Source organism: Myodes glareolus, chromosome 27 (genome assembly GCF_982192425.1).
Source record: "Myodes glareolus chromosome 27, mMyoGla1.1, whole genome shotgun sequence".
Lineage (NCBI taxonomy): Eukaryota > Metazoa > Chordata > Mammalia > Rodentia > Cricetidae > Myodes > Myodes glareolus.
In genome coordinates this window covers 29,930,985-29,939,490 of record NC_142052.1, presented here as the reverse complement: position 1 = coordinate 29,939,490, position 8,506 = coordinate 29,930,985, and positions in this window count along the sequence as shown.

Here is an 8,506-nt window from a genome sequence, read left to right as displayed (position 1 = left end):
TTTGTCTAATGTAAATTAGACAAATGGTGGACAAATGCCGCTTTCTTGTTCATACTATATGATAAAGTCTTGCTTGAAAATCAAGTAGATGACACTGTGAACATTTGATTATCAGTCTTGATGCTGATTCTAAAAGACATGTTTACCTACAGCATAATTTTCACAAACACAAAAAAATAGAGAACACAAAACCAGAAAATTTCAAGGAAAAGTCACCTAACAGCCCTATGGAATTACCTACAGTGCTTCTGGAGGAAGAGTTATGATGATCTCTATTAATCTCAGAGAAAGTTGTTTTTGGTCTGAACAGTATGACTAGGCAGAAGGCCACAGCTGCTACATAGTCTACAAACAAAACAATCACACAACCCAATATTTGTAATTATCAGAAGTTTTAGATACCAGAAAGATATCCTCCAAGGGACATTGCCACTATTCTAAATTTATAATTATTTTTATTTGACATAATTATGTTATGTTTAGTCATAATTAGAATCCAATTGCTGATATTAATTTGGAAATTAATAAGTTGATATGATTGTATGCCAAGTTGACAATGGATCGATCATGATAGTTGTTCTTGGTTGTCAACTTTATTATATTAGGAATGAACTACAATACAAAAATGGAGTGCAGAGTTCTGATCTGTTCCTTAAGGGAAAAAAAACAACAGGCCAATGATCCTAATAGTAAGAATGGATGACACTCAGCTTTGATCTAGACCTTGAAGCTAGAAGGCACACCTTTAATTTGTGTCACACCTTCTGCTGAATGGACAATGGAAGAAGAAAGATGGGGTATTATTTCTCTCTACCAGGGGGATTGAGTATCAGCCTCAGTACCTGCAGAGTGCTTAGAATTGGATGTGTACAGCAGGCAAGGATCTGAGTGTAAAAGTTAACCTTAAGTATATTACCTCTGCATCTTCTTATTTTTCGTGCAAGGGGAAAGAAATGAAGTGAAGGGTAACAGAGAAGAAGAAGAAGAAAAAGGAGGAGGAGGAGGAGAAGAAGGAGGAAAATGGGAAGAGGAAGGGCAAGAGAAAGGGCAAGGGGAAGGGCAAGAGTAAGGGGAAAGGACTAAGAGGAAGGAAAAGGAGAAGAAGGGAGAGTAAGGGGAAGAAGTAGAAGTAGTGAGGAGAAGAAGTGTAAGTGTAAGGGCTGACCACCACAAGGTTTCTAGTTTTTACAGAGCTGGAATATTCCACAGGCAAAGACAATGATAACAGGCATGTCAGAATGACAAAAACAGGCAGGTAGAACCTGACAAAGCAGTACTCCTGAATAGGTGACCTGACCCAGGAAAGAGCCAGAATCCAAGGGGAAGTACCTGACAGTCCAAACCATTAGATAAACAGGCCTGAATCCTTGATTCACCCATTCTCCTTATCTAATCTCTTTGTGATAACTAGTTTTGGGAAGGCCCAGATTTGTTTATTTAGGAAAGGTGGGGCATGCTGCCTTACTGCTCAGTGCCTGCCTTCTATAGAAATTTCTAGGTGGGATTGACTAATGTAAATTTGACTGTTAGACAAAGGAATAAATAGTATCACTCTAAAGCCCCCTGATGTGGGGAAGCAAGGTCACACCATTGCCCTGCAGAAGTCACACTGCCAAGGTGTTTTGGGAAAAAAAATCCCATTTCAAAGGGAAGAATCATGGCTTCCAAAGTTAACACAGGTAAAACAGTGACTTTTCCAAAAGAGAAGTATTCCCACAGCTCAGCACAATGGGTTGCTCCATGAGCAGGTGGATGTATACACTTCCTGTGGATATGCCTAGTCATCTGTCATAAGTTCATCCCCTGTATAGTCCTGTGTGCTCTAACATCTCTGAATTCCCACACCTTGTCAACAGGGGTATTCCTTCACTGTCATTAAAGTCTACATTGGGATTCCAGCATATACACTAAACAGCTGAGACTCCCAGTCCTGTGGCTCTGAGCTAGATTCTTGACTCTTTCATTCACTGAAAGCCATTTTTGGACTGCACTCTGAAGGTTATTCTAAAAAATTCCCATATGATCACAGATATATATATATATATAGATATATAGATAGATAGATAGATAGATAGATAGATAGATAGATAGATGAATGGAGAGAGATTTAGTCCATAAGTTCTATGACTCTAAAGAACCCTGAATAATAAACTGTGATGTTTCAGTCAATTAAATTTTTAAACTTTCAGTTTATAATTTTTCTATTTTTACTCTAAATACATATCAGAAACACTTTTAGCAAAAAGTTTAGTATCACATTATAAATATATTAAAAGTAGTCGAAAATCAGGTGTTCATAGATTTGTGGGTTAATATCCGGGTCTTCTATTTGATTCCATAGGTCGACTTCTCTTTTCTTATGCCAATACCAAGCTGTTTTCAATACTGTAGCTCTGTAATAGAGTTTGACGTCAGGGATGGTAATGCCTCCAGAAGTTCCTTTATTGTATAAGATTGTTTTGGCTGTCCTGGGTTTTTTGTTTTTCCATATAAAGGTGATTATTGTTCTCTCAAGGTCTGTGAAGAATTTTGATGGGATTTTGATGGGGATTGCATTGAATCTATAGATTGCTTTTGGTAGAATTGCCATTTTTACTATGTTGATTCTCCCAGTCCAAGAGAAAGGGAGGTCTTTCCATTTTCTGGTATCCTCCTCAATTTCGTTCTTCAAAGACTTAAAGTTCTTGTCAAATAGGTCTTTCACTTCCTTGGTTAGAGTTATCCCGAGATATTTTATGGTATTTGTGGCTATCGTGAAAGGTGAAGTTTCTCTGATTTCCTTCCCTGCTACTTTATCCTTTGTGTATAGGAGGGCAACTAATTTTTTGGAGTTGATCTTTTACCCTGCCACATTACTAAAGGTGTTTATCAGCTGTAGGAGTTCTTCGGTAGAATTTTTGGTGTCACTAATGTACACTATCGTATCATCTGCAAATAACGAGAATTTAACTTCTTCTTTTCCAATTTGAATCCCTTTGATCCCCTTATGTTGTCTTATTGCTATTGTTAGAATGTCAATCACTATATTGAAGAGGTATGGTGAGAATGGACAGCCTTGTCGTGTTCCTGATTTTAGTGGAATGCCTTTGAGTTTCTCTCCATTCAATTTGATGGTAGCTGTCGGCTTGCTGTAAATAGCTTTTATTATATTTAGGTATGGTCATTGTATCCCCAATCTCTCCAACACCTTTATTATAAAGGGGTGTTGAATTTTGCCAAATGCTTTTCCAGCATCTAATGAAAGGATCATATGGTTTTTTTCTTTGTTTATTTATATGATGGATTACATTGATAGATTTGCGTATGTTATACCAGCCCTGCATCTCTGGGATGAAGCCTACTTTATCATAATGGATAATTTTTCTAATGTGTTCTTGGATTTGGTTTGCCAGTATTTTGTTGAGTATTTTTGTGTCGATGTTCATGAGTGAGATTGGCCTGTAATTCTATTTCCTGGATGTGTCTTTGTGTGGTTTTGGTATCAGGGTAACTGTAGCTTAATAAAAAGAATTTGGCAATGACTCTCTTGTTTCTATATTGTGAAATACATTAAGGAGTATAGGTATTAGCTCTTTTTGGAAGTTCTGGTAGAATTCTGCATTGAAACCATCTGGTCCTGGGCTTTTTTTGGTAGGGAGGTTGTTGATAAAAGCTTCTATTTCTTCACTACTAGCAGGTCTATTTAGATTGTTCACCTGTTCTTCATTTAACTTTGGTAAATGGTACTTATCTAAAAACAAGTCCATTTCTTGTACATTTTCCAACTTTGTGGCATATAGGCTTTTTTAGTAAGATCTAATGATTCTCTGAATTTCCTTTGTATCTGTGGTTATGTCCCCTTTAAATTTCTGATCTTATTAATTTGTGTGTTCTCTCTCTGCCATTTGATTAATTTGGATAGGGGTTTGTCAATCTTGTTGATTTTCTCCAAGAACCAACTTTTTGTTTCATTGATTCTTTGGATTGTTTTCTGTGTTTCCATTTTGTTGACTTCAGTCCTCAATTTGATTATTTCCGGTCTTCTATTCCTCCTAGGTGAGTCTGCTTCTTTTTATTCCAGAGCATTCAGGTGTGCTGTTAAGTTTCCAATGTGTGCTTTCTACAGTTGTAGAGTCACCATTATGAAATTTGGTATGATTTAGATGGTTATGGGATTTTGTCTTTTCCCAACACGTATTGATCCATGCCATGTAATGAAGTCAGGCCACATTTCTGTATACAATGTGGGAAGGTTAATTGAACCAATTAATATGTAATTTCTAAGACGGTGCTGTCATATACACATATTTTCTAGCTTGCTCTCGTTGTTTTATCCATTAGCTATAACTGCATATTTCAGGTGACAGGTCTCAGCAACTAACATAACATATATGCACTGGGTAAAGTTCTATATTATTAATGCCATTCCCTCTGCCAGGGAATGATTTTCTCTTTTGCAAAGTCAGTTTAGCTATGTGCTTTTTTTTCAGTTATATTTGTTCTTTTTTAAAAAACAATTATGAGTTTCAGTTTTTAAATTTGAAGTCCTTTAAATTTATCCTTGTTCTAATTTCTTATTTCTTTCTGTTCCCCATTGCTTCCAGGTCATTAAAATTTTCTTGTTTGCTTAAGTTATCCTGATTATTTATTTCTGTTTAGAGCAGTGTCTCCTGCTTGCCTTATACTAAACAGTTTGAGAATTCCATTGAACTCACAATCCTGCTTCTGCTGTCCAGTGCCAGAAAGAAAGACCTGCAACAGCTTCAAGGCTGGGCCTTATCTGGGCAGTGAGAAGGAAAAATAGACCCGTAAATGAGTGACATCCTGTGTAAGAGTGGAGTTCAATGGCCAAATTTAAAGCATATGTAGTCCCACCAATAAAAGTATAGACAAGGAGTATAAAAAACTTCCCTCTTTTAAAAGTAGTGCATATTAGAAATAAGTAGTTAAATTGATTGACTGAATTAGTATTATTAGTAAAATTCTAGAGTCAGATATTGGAGTAAAACTGACATAACACAGAAGTAACCAAGCAGCCACAATAAAAATAAGGAATTAAGTTCATTGATTGAAGCATGATCCTAATTAGTATTACTAATAAAATTCCAGAGTCAAAAATCGGGGGAAATCTGACAGAAAGACAAGCAATCCAGCAGCCAAATTCACTTGTTAGCTCTCCAAATCCTTGGACCAAATGGGAGATGAGATCCTGTCCCCACCCATCTTATCTTCCTGTATTCATCAACCAAATGCTGGAATTAAAGGCATGAAAAACTTCCCGCCAGATCCTCTGGTCCGCTAGTGGTTACTCCTACCTCTAATCTCCAGGCAAGCTTTATTTGTTTGAAAAAAGACAACTTATCATGTAGTAATTGATAAATGTCCTGACTGTTCATTTCTCGCATCCTCAGACCAGGAAATCTAGATCCTGGAAAAAGAGTAGAACTTATTTTATGGAACCAAATTACTGTAGATACACTAATTTGAACAAATATAACTGGATAAAATGGTATCACTCTGCCTAAAAGAACTTTTATTTTACAGGTTTAAAATGAACATCCCAAGAGAAAATGACTGAAACTTGGTGTCCTCTATCATAAATCTTTCAACTTAGCACTATATGGCCATAAAGCCTATTTCAACTTTTTAAAATAATATTTGGGGATAACAATTGCCTAATTTCCATCTTCTTTATTCTTCTAAGCCTTTCCATAGACTCTGTATTGTTTCCTAATTCATGGCCTCTTTTTACTCTTAAAGCAATCATTGTTGAAATGTGACCTTTCTTTGGCAGCAGAATTTATGAGTTGTGATGCAGAGACTTGCCTGCTCTGGACATTGGGCGTGTAATGAAATATGCACTCAAGAGGCACTGTATCTTGGAGAGGAACAGGAAGTGTACTGAGAGACTGAAAGAGTTCCTATTGAAATACAAATTTACTTGATGACAGTCTTGTCTTCCTCTAGGGTGAAAGGCCATAGCTGGGAAGGCCTTTGCAGTGTAATCTTTGATCTCTGCCCATCTAGTAGTGGGACTGCTATTATCCCAAGGCCCAGCTGGGTGATTTTATGGGGCAAAATTGGGAGGTTGGGAGGTATATTTTGGGATTTTTCTAGATTTCTCCTCTTATGATGCTCTGGGGAAGTGTGAGGGAGATCATAAGTCATTCCATGGGAAGTGGAGGTACATTGCCTTCTGAATAGCAGGAGAAGGTTTACTGAGTTGTCAGATATTCTGGGAGTTTGGTGGACCATATCATAGACAATGGTTCTGCTCATTCATGTGTTGACCTTGGCCATTCACCCAGGACTCTAAACATTCTTAAGTGTGTATTTGGAAAATGTAAAGAGACATAGAAAGAAGACTGCAGTATAGTATAGTATAGTATAGTATAGTATAGTATAGTATAGTACAGTACAGTATAGTATAGTATAGTGACAAAGAATACATTGTTATTTTCACCTAAAACATTCAACACTTGGTATGATTTAAATGAGAAAACAAACAATGAAAATAATGAATGATCCATAATTTAACAGGGAACCTGAGTGTGACATGAGATTGTGTAGTATCATGGGTAATAAATTCTGATATCAGTGAATTGGGATTACCCACAGATATCAACTAAAATTTAATAACAGCATATTGCATTGTTAGAGTTGATGTAAAATTACACATATTTAGTGTATTTATTTTGATACATTTGGATATTACCCCCAGGGGCCAGCACCATTACAACAGGGGGCACAGTAAAGTGTAACGCCCAGAAGTTCTCTTTATAGCCAGGTGTTTATGTGTTTTCACAATATACAGAGTAGTACTCATAAAATGACATAAATTACTATAGATCCCAGCAATCACTTAAGTATATTTCCCATATTATTAAAATTAGAATTAAGAAGTATTGGATTCTCATGCTTATGGCAGTTATATTCATGGTGTTCTAAATATAAAAACAACCTAAATGTTCACTTCTAGAAAAAAAAGTGTTGTCTCATGAAGTCACTGTGATAAAAAGTTAAATGAGGACATTAACAATGGTCAAAAGCTCAGAAACTCATAAGGACTGTCACAGTTAGTACTGTGTCCATCATAAATAAAATGTAATTGCAGCTTAGGGTATGTCAACCCATCTATTTCTCCCATCCGTTTCTAGTCACAACTGTGCTCTCATAAATCATGTGGAAGTGAGAGCTTCAACAATAAAAAATGAGAATCTAAGGTAGCAATAAAAAATGAAGGACAAAGAATGAATCTAGGTGAGGCAATCACTGTTAAAGGATTATTTTAAAGTTCATTAAGTTGGTATGTGAAGGAAAAAATTCAAGCTTTTTAAAGCAAGAATTGTAATGAGATGCAAATGTGCTATTATAGCATAAAATGTCAAAAATTGCTTTATTCTGTTAGTCTGAGAACTTTTGTCAATAGTCATACTATACCAAAAGTAAAATTAAAGTGAAGAAATAGACTGCCTTGTTGTGTTTCAATTTAAATAATGACAATACATGGTAGTTTCCGATAGTTTATGCCCAGATGAATAAGCCTTCATTATTTCTAATCTGAACTATTTAGGAACTCTTTGTACAACAACAAATTGGTGACCACAAGGCTAGATTCCTCACTATTGCTGGGTCTCTCCAGACCCCTATCTAGTGAACAGTTATGTTTCCCTAACTGACAGCTCAAAATTACCACACAGGAGCTTTTATGATTTTAAGAATTGAAAATACTTAACCAAAAGATCATAGTTATTCCTAACCTGCTCTTACATTTATGTTACCCCATATTTCTTATTTAGTATCTCCCATTGGTAGAACATTCATCAGCATGACACATTCATGTTGTGATCCCTCAGCCTCATGCCCAGCTTCTGGCCAGTCAGTGCTTTAATAAACTAATTTAAATGACTAATCATTTGAATATACAAGAGAATTTTTCCAACACAGACGTTACTTGGAAATGGGATTTGGCTTACCAAATATTCAAAACCTGGGTACTCATGAAACTGTGACAGCATTTTAATGTAAACCCTACTCAATAGCTGGGAATTTCCAGGTTACAAATATAAATAGGAGTAAATAAACATTTAGAAAGCTATACAAGCAAAGTATTTGTATGTATATCTGTTTGTGTGTTCCAGTGCATCTCTGTGTGTGTATGTTTGTGCATGAGTGTCTATACATATTTGTGGAGATATATGTATGTGTGCGATTTTGTGTTTGTCTGTGTGTGTGTATACCTGTGGAAGACAGAGAAGAAACTCTAATGTTATTCCTCTGATTTTTCTCAAACTTATTTGTTATTTCTTTTGAAATATGGTCTGTGATTGCTCTGTAACTTTCCAAGTAGGCTAGGTTATCTGGCCAATAAGCCCTAGGTACCCAATATTCTGTGTCATAGTACTATGTTAAACGTCCCTGTGACCATATTTGTTTTTCTTTTTCTTTTCAGCATGAATTCTGGGCCTTGAATTGAGTACCTTAAGCTCACAAAACAAGCTCTGCTGTCTTCTCAGCCACACTCAAT